Raw genomic sequence first — 14,423 nt, 5'->3', positions numbered from 1 at the left:
AAAACACAAATAATATACAAAGGAGCTCCAATATATCTGGCAGCAGACTTCTCAGTGGAAACCTTACAAGCCAGGAGAGAGCGGCATGATACACTTAAAGTGCTGAAGGAAAAAATTAAAATTCTTGTACTAGAATAGTATATCCAGTGAAAATATTCTTCAAACGTCAAGGAGAAATAGAAACTTTCCCAGAAAAACAAAAGCTGAAGGATTTCATCAACACTAGACTGCCCTACAAGAAATGCTAAAGGGGTTTTTCAATCTGAAAGAAGAAGATAGTAAGAAGTAATAAGAAATCATCTAGCCGGGCGCAGTGGCTCACGCCTGTAATCCCAGCACTTTGGGAGGCCGAGACGGGCGGATCACGAGGTCAGGAGATCGAGACCATCCTGGCTAACACGGTGAAACCCCGTCTCTACTAAAAAAATACAAAAATTAGCCGGGTGAGGTGGCAGGCGCCTGTAGTCCCAGCTACACGGGAGGCTGAGGCAGAAGAATGGCTTGAACCTGGGAGGTGGAGCTTGCAGTGAGTGGAGATCGTGCCACTGCACTCCAGCCTGGGTGACAGAGCGAGACTCCATCTCAAAAAAAAAAAAAAGAAAAGAAATCATCTAAAGGAACAAAACAGCAAGTACACAGAAAAGTACAGAATATTATAATACTGTAATTGTGGTGTGTAAACTCATATCTTGAGTAGGAAGACTAAAAATGAACCAATAAAAAATAATTGCTACAACAACTTTTTAAGATGTAGATAGTATAATAAGATATAGATAGAAATAATAAAAAGTTTAAAAGTTGGTTGGGGCAACAAAATTCAAGTGTAGAGTTTATATTAGCTTTCTCTTTGCCTGTTTGTTAGTTATTGTTCAGTTGTTTTGAGTTTTGTCTGTAATCAGTGTTAAATTGTCATCAGTTTTAAATAATGGATTACAACATGTTATTTGCAAGCCTCGTGGTAACCTGAAATCAAAAAACTTATAACAGACACACAAGAAGGCAAGAAATTAAAACATACCACCAGAGAAAATCACCTTCACAAAAAGGAAAAGAGGAAGGAAAGAAAGAAGAGAAGATTAGAAAACAAATTTTAAAATGGCAAGAGTAAATTCTCATCAACAATAACATTGAATGTAAATGGACTAAACCCTCCAATCAAAAGACATAAAGTAGATTAAAAAAAGCAAGCTGAATGGATAAAAAAGCAAGCCCCAACTATCTTCTCCCTGTAAGAAACACACTTCACATATAAAGACACACATAGGCTGAAAATAAAGGGATGAAAAAAGATAGTCCATGCAAATTGAAACTGAAAAAAAAAAAAATTCATATTGATAAAGGAGTAGATTTAACAAGGGAATACAACAATCGTAAATATATATGCATCCAACACTGGAGCATCCACATATATAAAGCAAATATTCTTAGAGCTAAAGAGAGAGATAGACCCAATGACATTCTTCACAGAGATTGAAAAATAATCCTGTAATTTATATGGAACCATGAATGACCCAGAAGAGCCAAAGCGATCCTGAACAAAAAGAACAAAACTGGAAAAATTATATTACCTGACTTCAACTGATACCAGTGAGTGATAGTAACCAAAACAGCATTCTGCTGGCATAAAAATAGACACAGAAACCAATGGAACAGCATAGACCACCCAGAAATAAGACCATATATCTACAGTTAGCTAATTTTTGACAAATATGCCTTCAATAAAGGGTCCTGGGAAAACTGGATACCTGTATGCAGAAGAATGAAACTAGAACTCTATCTCACACCATACACAAAAAATCAAATCAAAATGGGTTAAACACTTAAATTTAAGAATTCAAAACTATGAAAACTACTAAAAGAAAATATTGAAGAAACTCTCCAGGACATTGGTCTGGGCAATGATTTCTTGGTCACTACTCTACAAGCACAGACACATAAAGCAAAAATGGACAGATATAATTATAACAAGTTTAAAAGGTTCTGCACAGCAAAGGAAACAATCAACAACATGAAGAGATGACCTACAGCATGGGAGAAAACATTTTCAAACTCTTCATCTGACAAGGGATTAATAACAGAATATATAAGTAACTCAAACACTTAATAGGAAATCATCTAACAATTTGATCAAAGATCAAACAATCTGATTTTTAAAATGAGCAAAAGATCTGGATAGACTTTCCTCAAAGAAGACATATAAAAGGCAATCAGGTATAAGAAAAGGTGCTCAACATCACTGATCATCAGAGAGATGCAATTCAAAACTACAATGAGATATCTCATCCCACTTAAAATGGCTTTTATACAAAAGACAGGCAATAACAAATGCTGGCAAGGTTGTGGAGAAAAGGGAACTCGCATACACTGTTGGTGGGCATGTACATTGTACAACCACTATAAAGAACAGTAGGGAGGTTCTTCAAAAAATCTAAAAATAGAACTTCCATATGATCCAACAATCCCACAGCTAGGTGTATACCAAAAGAAAGGAAATCAGTATATAAAAGAGATATCTACACTTCTATGTTTATTGCAGTACTCTTCACGATAGCCAAGATTAATAGCAACCTAAGTGTCCATCAGCAGACAAATAGATAAAGATGTGGTACATAAACACAATGGAGCACTACTCAGCCACAAAAAAGAATGAGATCTTTTCATTTGCACCAACAGGGATGAAACGGGAATATTATGTTGAGTGAAATAAGCCTGACACAGAAAGACAAACTTATGTTCTCACTTGTTTTTGGGAGCTAAAATTTAAAACATTTGAACTCATGGAGATAGTAGAATGGTGGTTGCCAGAGGCCAGGAAGGGTAACAGCGGATGAGGGAGTGAAGATGGTTCCTGGGTGTAAAAATATAGGTAGATAGAATGAATAAGATCTAGTATGTGATAACATTACAGGGTGACTACAGTCAACAATAATTTCCTGTGCATTTTAAAATAACTGTAACAGTACAATTGGAATGTTTATAATGCAAAAATATGATACATTCTTAAGAGATGATGGATGCTCCATTTACCCTGATGTGATTATTAAGCACTGTATGCCTGTATCAAAATATCTCATGTACCCCATAAATATATACACATACGTGTACCTATAAAAGTTTAAAATAAATGAAATATAATAGCATCATGGAGACACAGTAAATGTGATAAGATGTTAATGACTGAAAACGTGAGCTTTTAATACTATTGCAACTCTTCCATAAGTTTGAAATTATTTCCAAATAAAAATATATATCTAAAGACTACGTATATTTCATCAATTTTCATAATGTGCTTTCACGCAAATAAATCACATACAGATACACATAAGAAAGAATAAGAGCTGAGAAGGTAGGGTTATTGAGTATAGAGAACTCTTTTTTGGAATTTTGCTGTGAAATAAAGGGGAGATATGAAACAGTGGCTGGAGATGTCGGCATTAAGAAACTTTGCAGTAATTGCTGTTATTTGAATGAGTGACATTAAAGCAAGTATATAATAGAAAATGAGGAAAATTCAATTGAGGAAGGACAATGGATGAGTCATGAGAAAGAGATAGTATTTTCAGAGGCAAAACCCTTCCACAGCCAAGTAGTAATGAGTTCTTGTGCCTACATAGGGCTTGGCCTTATATTACAGCATGGACAGTTCATCTACTGTAATGGAAGGGACAGCCCAGGTGTGAATGTAATTAGTTTAGTCTATTTGATGTTAGAGGGACAAGAAGTGCTTTTCTAAGAGCTCTTATTTTCTCATTACAATTAGAAGCAAGGTCTCCAGCTACAATTGAAAAGGGGGAGGAATGATGAAAATTTAAGATTACTACAAAGACAAAAGCAGAACTGCAAGAAAGCAGAGCTAAGAGGAAGAAAGCAACAATAAAGTCAGCAAACATTTGTTTATAAATAAACCATGAAGCTACCTTACTTTTAAGAGGAAATAAAACTATTTAGTCATGCATCACTTAACGATGGGATTACATTCTGAGAAATGCGTTGTTAGGTGATTTTTGTGGTTGTGCAAACATCGTAGAGTGTACTTAAACCTAGATGGTGTAGCCTACTACACACCTACCCTATATGGTATAGCCTATTGCTCCCAGGCTACAAACCTATACAGCATATTGCTGTACCCAATACGGTAGGCAGTTGTAACACAATGCTATTTGTGTATCCAAACAGATCTAAACATTCGAAAAGGTAGAGTAAAAATATGGTTTTATAATCCTATGGAACCACCATTGTATATGTAGTCTGTCACTGATGAAAATGTCATTATATAGCACATAACTGTGTTTATTTTTTATTTTTAGAGGCCCGTAAGTGGGTAAAAGGTTCCTAAGGGCAAAGATCTCTACAAATCTGCAGACTGTACATCTGTAAGAATAGAAGAGTGATTCCTCATTCACATCATCACTGATCTAATAACTACTCTGGCTTCCAAGATGCTTCAAAAACTAAACTCAGCAAAAAGTACAGCCCAAATATGTGGCAGAAGTTGAACTGAGCTCGTTAAGTTTCATGTTATGTATATCCTTTAATATAGCCTTTTAATGCCAGTAAGTGCATCATGCATAGATGAAATGATAAACTGTCTTATGGTTTAGCAGTGTTGGTCTTGGTCTCAGATGGGTATTTGGAACTCAGCCTCTCTTAAGACTTTTCTTCTCTGCCAAAACCTGCTTAGTCACCATCTAGGGTACCCAGGGTTTTGTTGCTGTCCCCACACAAATTTACTTGAGAAGGTATTTGCTGTCCTAGGCCAAGAGCTAAGTACCAATCAATCTATTTCTGAGGAAAAGAATATAAGTTAGTCATATAGTGCCAGCATGTCTGAGGAAAATGCTTTTAATCAAATAATACTGAAATGCACAATAAGAAATTGAGAAGAGACTGGGATTCCACTAAGATGCTTCTCACCCATCAAATTAATTCTAAAATATGATGATCTACCAAAGCCTTTATGCTTCAATCACAGAAACCAATTCAAGCTTAGACCCAGATTTAAGGATGGTCCAAAGATTATGCCACTAGCTGTATGTAAAGTTAAATAATAGTATAAATCCTGTTTCTCAGTTGCATGAGCTATGTTTCCAGTACTCAGTAGTCACATGTGGCTAATAGCTACCATATTAGTGCAGATATAGAACATTTTGTCATCACAGAAAGTTCTATCAGGCAGCACCGGTCCAAACCATGGAAAGCCCCTGTGGTTTACTTCATTTTTAAAATTGTTACTGGTCCCAGGGAAGCATAAAGAAATACGAACTTCTGCTGTAACCACAGAACTACCTTGGACTTCCAGCTGACCCCAAACTGGAGCTCTGAGCTTTCCCAATCTGGATCTGACTCAGGATAGACCCACATCAACCATCAGAGTTTAGGAGGAGGAGGAAGCAACACTTACCTCAAATGACAAAGTGATGCCTGGGAAAGTCCTTTTAAAACTATGAAGTCCTGTGCAAAATATTCTCCCTATTCCCTAAGCAATTGCCTTCACTTTGTTGTAGGGCTCTCCAGATTATTATATTCATTGTTGGACTCTAGAGCTTGAGATAAATGCAGAAAAATTGGAGGCAGTTCAGAGCAGACACTCAAAGATGATGAAAGGTTTGAGAAATAAAATTTTGTGGCTCAAAAAACAAAAGTCATCCATCCTGGAAGAAAATTGTAAGATTATCTTCAAGCATAAGCATACATATTATATAGAGAACTATGTCCAGCTACTTTGAAAAGCTGCAGACAGAATAGAAGAATTAAATTAAATTAAATTAACAGCATGAAAGTGAATTTCCTAATAATAATGGCTGTGCTGAAACAGGCTATTAAAGAAGTTTAAGAAATCTTCTCTGGATGTTTTTGAAAGCAGAAAAGTTTCCATGTAAACATTTTCCAGTAATGACTCCTTCTGAGGAAAGCAGTCAGACATAATTCATGATGTACACAATCTCATGTTTTGTAACATGTGCAAATCTGGTCCCAGCTGGTAGGCCTAGGGATTGCTTCTGGCTCCTAGTGTACTACCTATAGCCAGGCATGTGGCTACTATGAGAGCCCTATTCAGCAAAGATACTGTATTCTCAGAGTAATTATACTAGAAGATAAAGTCACTGTTTCCCCAGAACCCACTTCTCCTTTCCTTATAACATATCCCATTATTTTTCTTACGGTTCCATCCTTCTCCTATCCTACACAGCCCCAGTCTGGTTAATCAGAGCATCCATTCTCCCTGGCCGCAGTGATTGGTTCGGAAGTAACAAGTAACCCAAGTCAATCCAGTACGGTTCGAATCCAGGACATTTTTGTTGTTGTTGTTGTTGTTGTTCAAACTGTTGGGAGCAGATAATCACTCTCTGTGACATATTTAGAAATATAAGATTTAAGCCTGGTTCTAGTGGTCTGGGTTGAGTTGCCATTCCATACAGAGTACAACGACAAAGTGATCCTGCAGGAAATTCTATTAAATTTCTCCAGAGTGAAAGCATTGGCTTTCCTGCCAGGAAGCAAGTAGCTAGAGATGGTGAGCAACCTGCTAAGCCACAGAGCTAGAGAAGGGGAGAGAAGGAAAGAAGGAAAAGAAGGCCACTCTTTGGTACACATGCTTTCTCAATTCATCACCTTCTTTACAGCACCATGCTGTCTCCTTCAGTGGTCCTTGGTCCTACCACAATTCTTTGGAACAAATAAGCAGTGTCCTCCTAAACAGCTACCTCTGTCCCTAATTCAGTTATCAATGCTCCATGCTTTCCCTCTGCTAAACATTTACTCAAACTTCTCAACCACTGATGTCCTCTTTCCTATTTGTCCTTCGAGGTTTTGTTTGTTTGTTTGTTTTTGTGTTGTTGTTGTCATTGTTTTGAGACGAGTCTCGCTCTGTCACCCAGGCTGGAGTGCAATCTTGACTCACTGCAATCTCCGCCTCCCGAGTTCAAGCCATTCTCCTGCCTCTGCCTCCCGAGTAGTGGGATTACATGCGTGCACCATCACGGTCAGCTAATTTTCGTATTTTTAGTAGAGGCAGGGTTTCACCATGTTGGCCAGGCTAATCTCGAACTCCTGGCCTTAAGTGATCCAACAACCTCGGCCTCCCGAAGTGCTGGGATTACAGGTGTGAGCCACTGTGCTGGCCCTTCGAGTATTTTTGTTGTTGTTGTTTACCATCCATTTTAGAGTGGCTTCAGGAAGGCAATAAATGTTCATGGTCAATCCATCATCATCATCTTTAAACTACTTTTATGTTAAGAACAAGACAAAATATAAAGAAGAATAAAAATAGAATGAATAGGAAAGAAAGAATTAAAGCAAGACATAATGTCTGCTAGCTGTTGTCATGAACATAATGGCAGGAACTAGAATGCACTTACTCAATCAGCTCTGGAAACCCATTATGCACTCGGAAATCCTCAGAGTAACAATGCTTCAGTGAGGCTGGAGACCAAATCCTGCTGGGTCCAGGCAGACACCCAGTCGGTAGATGTTTGAAACTGAAATTTTCCCCTGGTCCAGTGAGGGTGATAAATGCTTTAATTTGGTTGTTTTGTCTTTCTTTTTTTTTTTTTTTCTGCTTTTGGATTGATTTCAGGTCTCTTAGGCATTTTGTTTGTTTAACAAATATTTACTAAGCAACTAATAGGCACACACAGTATTATTGCCTAAAATACAATAAAGAAGACTCAAATGTTGCTTCAAACAAAAATTTCAATTTTTGGGAGAAAGTAACCTTTCTACGAAATTATTTTGAAAGAGGAGGGCAAAGCAGGGAAGGAGTGGAGACGGAGATGGGGTGGGTGGGGCAGTGGTTATAGGAACAAGAGGAAATGTTTGGGAGCAGACAACCCTCTGGTGCCAAATTGGAACACTAGTGTTTCCAGATGTCTCTTTAAAATCCCGTCTCACTAGCAGGATTAATATTGAAGAGACTTACCCAGATTTGAGGGTGAAAGAATTGGCCTGGTGAAGGTATTATTACGAAAATACACAATTTCACTCTATTCTTGAGCTATAATCTACAATATTTTGTGACCCTTCACTTCCTCATTTAAAATCTCAAAGGTTGTTTTCAGTTCTAAAATTTTCATATTTGAACCCAAATTCTGGCTTCTGGGCAATCCTCCCATAGTCTTTCTAATTATATCACATCCTGTTCCCAAGCCATTGAATTTTTTTACTCTAACTGATTTGAAATTCAACATTACTTATTTCAGTCCCACCCTAAACATATTTTTTCTTCCCCATTTATTCTTAAGGTTGAAACAAAGTTCAAATGAAACCTAGCAACACATAAACCTAAAGAACAGAAGTAAATAATTTATTTTCTGTTATAGAGGAAACTATTTGTAGTTAGAAATAAACCAAATGTTCTCAAATCTATGAGTGGAATTATATTAATTATATTTTTTTCAAGAATATTCTGAAATGGGATTTTTCTGACCTAAATGAATCATGCAACTGTTATGATAATAGCCCTCCCAAGCTGAGGAAGCCCAGATTTTTTGATACTATAATGTACTGCAGAGTCATCTATCATATAATTTGAACAACAATCTCTAATTGTGTTTTCCTTCGTAACCAAAAAGAGCATCTTAAAATTGGATGAGTTTTGAAATGGTCAGGAATTCTTCATTTTTGTTCTTTGAGTATTAGAATCATCCAAGATTATACCCAAAGACACTTTAATTATAATGATAACATTCACTGAAAAAAAAAAAAAAAGAGTGCTATGTAAGCAGGGCGTCCCATCTTTTTTTTTTGCATTATGACATACATGAAAGCTGATTACATTTGCACAGCATGCTGGGATCAACAGAGAGTTGCCTCAGCGAGAGGCAGCAAACCTAATGGTGGTAGGCGCCTGCTAGTTGTAAAACTGGTATTGCAGGACTCCGGTTACACATCCAAGACATTAGAGAAGTTTAGGAGTAGAGCATAGACTTTCTTTAGAGCATTGCCTAAAACTCCCTTTACTCTTCTTCTTAATCCGGACACCTATCTCTCTACTCCTACCTCACTCTTCGGCAAAACTGCATTTTTGCCCAAGGTGGGCTAAGTATACATAATTTTATTTTTACATTGGTTTAGCACATTTTAAAAATCAAAAGGAAATAACACATGAAAATAGAATGTGGATGTTTTGCATTAGAGTAAGTTGGTTGCATTATGCATATGATTTTAGAGATAGAGCTGCTATGAGGAATTGGCAATAAAATTGCTGACCTGCATAATCTATGTTTAGTGATCATATCAACCGTAAGTTCTCAATGTGTTATCATCCATGTGACTTGAGTTGCATATCTAATCCAAAGCCCACCGAGACATTATGAATTCAAGAAAAATATCTATATTATTACCCAGGAGATTAATAAAATTTCCTAAATTCTCTGTTCATGGCCACCTACTAACTTAGTTCTATGAAAGATGTTATAAAGATAATTAAATTAGATGCTAGCTAGTGACTGCTATTGTACAGGACTTTCATTTCCATTTTATAGAACAAAAGAGTGTTGAAGAAGAGAGTTGTGGTAAATGGTATATATCTTGCTTCCTTTTGCAGAAATTAACTTTGCAATATAAAAGAAAAATATAATTATCATGAAGTCTTTAGAAAATAAGTAAAGAAGGCCTATGGTAACTTCCTCAGGTGACTTATTCAAAGACCGTTTTCTTTTCTTTTCTTTTTTTTTTTTTTGAGACGGAGTTTCGCTTTTGTTGCTTAGGCTGGAGTAAAAGGCAAGATCTCAGCTCACCACAACCTCCACCTCCCAGGTTCAAGTGATTCTCCTGCCTCAGCCTCCTGAGTAGCTGGGATTACAGGCATGTGCCACCATGCCCAGCTAATTTTTTGTATTTTTAGTAGAGACAGGGTTTCTTCATGTTGGTCAGGCTGATCCACCCATCTTGGCCTCCCAAAGTACTGGGATTACAGGCATGAGCCACTGTGCCCAGCGACCTTTTTCTTATAAAATACAACATAGGTTCAAAATTCTAACAAAATGTAATGATGGCTAGAATGTATTAAGTTCTGGGTGCCAGCCAGATTTCATGCCAACAATTTTCCAAAACCTTCCAAACTCATTTCATCTTCAGAACAATTTTATGAGGTGGGCACATTTGTCTTTATCATACAAACAAGAAAGCTGAAACTAAACAAAATTACTTGGCCAGTCTGTGGATGTATATAGAAGCAGCAGAGGATGGGCAAGATTAAGAAGCAACTTGTCTGATCCAAGTGCCTGCAATCTTGATCACATTGCCTTAGGCCCCACCATTGCAAAAAATCAACCTAACAAACTAGCTCATTTTACAATGATAGTGACCAAATTTCAGGAGTTCCCAAACTTTGTTCCACATTAGAATCACTTGGGAAAATTTTATGATTCCTATTCTTATCAATTAAATCATCATGTCTGGTAGAGTTAGGGGCAACCAAATATCAGTATTATTAAAGATTCCTAGGTGATTCCCTTTGCCACAAAATTTGGGGACCACTGACCAATGCTGATTTTGGAGGTCTCAGCTTACACCTGGTCCTATAATCCTAAATTTCATTTAGGAGAAAATATTGTGTTTCAGTTTCTGGAGCTAGACACTTAAATATAGGCTCTGACTAGTCCCTATATGTGTAAATCTTCTCATCTCCCACCACAACAAAAAAATGTCTACAAGTGCACTATTTAATTATTAGGAGATGCACAGGTGGACTGGGCAATGGTAGCATTTTTTTAATGCACTAGAGCAATATTGGCTAAGCATACAGAGAAGGGAGAAGAGATTTGGCAATTAGCAGTTATTTTGATACTGTTAGACAGCCAAATAGGAAAATTAGATCCCCCCAAAATCCACTTTGGAATCCAATTTTCCAATTTATTTGACTCTTTACCATGATCAAATTAGTCAACTAATTGCCTTTTCACTTGCCCTATGTATTCCAGGATATTATAAATGAAAATTTTAAAACTTTTTGCTATTTTTGCAGAAGGTAGAAATTTAAAAGAAACTTACAAGTCATTTGGGCCAAGCCCTTCATTTTAAGCTGAGGAAGTGAGACTACAGATTACTGCCTTATTCTCCCAACAAAGCAACAGCGGCTCTCAGGGCCTCCCGCTACAGCTTACTATCTCAGGAAAAAACCCAGGGGTGACACAGTGCCTAAAGGGGGCTGTTGGGATTCTAGGCAGAGGCTGTATCTCTGGGGAGGGACAAGTGATTCTGAAACCCACGATGTTTGAATCCCTGGGGTCAGTGATGCATTCTATTTATAGGAAAATATGGAAAAACACAACATAGAATATAGAAATATATTTCTATATTCTGAACATAGAATATACAAAAATAAATACAGAAAACAATATGAATATAGAAAAATAAAAATAAAACATATTTTGAAGAAAGGTTGTCTATCAGAAGTCACTCTCAGAATTGGCTATGTTACAGATACTTGACCTTTCTATGGTGACTCAGCTACCTTCCTAACTAAGGCCTTTCAAGGGGAGGGACTAAGGAGTCAAAGCCCCTGCTCTCAACGCCCTACAGATCGTGAGTTGTTAAGAGGGTGGGCTCCTTCCTTGGCATCAGTGCCTACAATCTAGGGCACCCACTTGCAGGCCTAGATGATTTGTGACCTCAGAATTGTTGTGGTTCCTGGACCTTTGTTGATGTAGTTTACTTTGCATCCCTCAGGCAAAACTAGAGGAGCTGGGCAAGGAAGGGAAGAGGGAGTCAGTCCAGAAGTGGCTTCTTGGGGTTTCTACCTCTGATCTTCCCTGCACAACTGTAGTGTATCATTCTGGCTTCCAAAAGTGTAATTACTTATTTTTTTTTAACTACAATTATTCTCTTAAGAGCATCTATATAGAGGGGGAAAAGGAACATTAACCAACCAAACTTAAGTTTTCCCTTGAATTACAAAAAAAAAAAAAAGTGTAATGATTATTCACTTTATAGAAGCAAAACCTTACTGTGTCTTAATATGACCAAATAAAAACTTAACCAAAAAAAAAGAAAAAAGAAAACAGGGCCGGGCACAGTGGCTCACACCTGTAATCCCAGCACTTTGGGAGGCAAAGGTGAGTGGATCTCCTGAGGTCGGGAGTTCCAGATCAGCCTGACCTACATGGAGAAACCTGTCTCTACTAAAAATACAAAATTAGCCAGGTGTCGTGGCAGGTGCCTGTAATTCCAGCTATTCAGGAGGCTGAAGCAGGAGCGTCACTTGAACCCGGGAAGAAGAGGTTATGGTGAGCCGAGATCATGCCATTGCACTCCAGCCTGTGCAACAAGAGCGGAACTCCATCAAAAAAAAAAAAAAAGAAGAAGAAACACAGTTCATTAATGACTGTACTACCAATAGATTCATTACCATGCTAGAAATGCTTCATTTACTACCCATGGTAAGTGCTGTAGAACAGCACTACACTATTAAAGAGACTGTAATTGCATTAATGCAGGTTAAGATACTAGTTAGCTCTTTTGGCAAATCACTGGAATTGTTTGAATTGAACTTACTGTGAACAAAACCCCTGGCTTTTTTTCCACATCTTAGACCAGTCAACATGGCTCTTTCAAAACACATCTGAATAGAACTGGTTTATTTGTGTACACTTTTTTATTGGCTCCACACAAATGTGCTATCTAGGATGCTAGAAGCAGGTGGGTTGTCTTTCCTGTGTCTGTATTTGGGCCTTTATAAATCTCTATATATGTAAACTGTCCTCTCCTTTTAATATCCATCTATCTCTCCCCACAGATGACTAATAGAAAACTTACCCACCTTCAGCTGAAAAGCTCCCTTCATCTCTTTTTCTTTATTTTACGGTTCTGGGCAAAAGCCCATTACCCACCCCTTAAAACTCTGAAATTTTGATTCTACCCATCCCAAGCCCATCTCTCCCTATGCGAAATCCTTCCCTCTATTACTCTCTTTGGTGACAATGCATTTGTAGGAAGAAGACAAAATTCCTATTAAAAAAGATGACTCAAGCTTGCTTCCATAACATAGGACAGCCGTATAAATGATGGCTTTGTGGTTTAGTTTCATTTAGTTAAATGTAGGTAGGCCCTAGAGCTCAGTTAGAATTGGAATGGTTAAGAAAATGAAGAAATAAAATATTTTGCATAATTAAGAATTATTAAAAATAATGTTCCCTTGGAAGTCAAGGGAGACAAAGAATTGGGGGTCCTAGGACTGGAAGAGAAGCTTTAGAAGAAAGATTTAAATAGAGGGCAAGAAAGCCCTGAGGGGGAAAAAAAGGGACAAAGTGAAAGCAAGAATACCCCTCAGATAAGGATATTTAGGGAACTTTAGAAAAAGTAACAGTGCTGAAGAGGTTGTTTATGAGTGCACCAACCGGCCACCTCTGTCCCTTTCCCAGATGATCCGGAAGATGAAGCTTCCTGGCCGGGAAAACAAAAAGGCTGTCGTTGTGGGAACCACAACAGATGACGGTGCGGGCTCAGGAGGTGCCCAAACTGAAGGCGTGTGCCCTGCGCGTGACCAGCCAGGCCGCAGCCACATTCTCAGGGCAGGGGGCAAGAACCTCACTTTCGACCAGCTGGCCCTGGACTTCCCCAGGGGCCGCGGCAGCGTCCTGCTCTCAGGTCCTCACAGGGGTGGGGAGGTGTACCGCCATTTCGGCAAGGCCCCGGGAACCCCGCACAGCTACACCAAACCCTACCTCCGCTCCAAGGGCGGGAAGTTCCAGCGTGCCAGAGGCGACGGGCCAGCCAAGGCTACCAAAACTAACCCTGGATCCTACCTTCTTATTAAAAAGATTGTGGATGCTCACGAAAAGTATTATCTGTGGTCAAGAAGGATTAGGGGAACTATCTTTATCTAGTCAGAGATAAGAGACCCTCTCTTTTATCTGGTCAGAGATCCTCCTTTTCGGCACCATTTTCTAATGGATTGCATAAAATATGAAGCTACCTGTACTTGTAACAACAGAGAGAGCAAATTCTCCTCTGTAAATTACTAAGATAAGTAAAGGAAAGAATGTTAACTGAAACTATTAATCGTGAGGTGAGAAACGAGAGAGTTCCAGAAAAGAGCTGTCATAGCACTAAGTGAAAGTCATTTATCAACGTGGAAGGCATGAGTGCAAATATGTAGGGAGGCTCTTCATATAAATAAAAAGGAAAGGACCTGCACCCTGGAGGAAGGTTCCAGCTGATATGATAAGGGGGGTGACTTCATATGTCAGATCATCAATTTGAGGAGGTAAAAATCTGGAATTATGTGCCCCAAGACAGACACCCTTTTCAGAATTCTGTGAAGGTGACTTCTTTGGAGTCACTTGGAGTTGTCTTGTTACCTTTCGGGTTTTTTTTTTTTTCTAAGACAAGGTCCCCCTGGAGTGCAATGGCACAATTATAGCTCACTACTGCAGCCTCCAGCTCTTGAGTTCAAGCAATCCTCATACCTCAGCCTCCTGAGA

At 38.3% G+C, this 14,423-nt stretch overlaps 1 pseudogene; it reads left to right on the top strand.

Annotated features, from left to right (window-relative positions):
* The window catches only part of LOC105508557, an 81,813-nt pseudogene extending 68,081 nt beyond the window's left edge, over positions 1 to 13,732 (top strand).
* The last annotated feature ends 691 nt before the right edge of the window (positions 13,733 to 14,423 follow it).

The sequence above is a fragment of the Colobus angolensis genome, unplaced genomic scaffold (genome assembly GCF_000951035.1).
Source record: "Colobus angolensis palliatus isolate OR3802 unplaced genomic scaffold, Cang.pa_1.0 Scaffold163, whole genome shotgun sequence".
Lineage (NCBI taxonomy): Eukaryota > Metazoa > Chordata > Mammalia > Primates > Cercopithecidae > Colobus > Colobus angolensis.
This window is presented reverse-complemented; position numbering and strand designations above follow the sequence as displayed.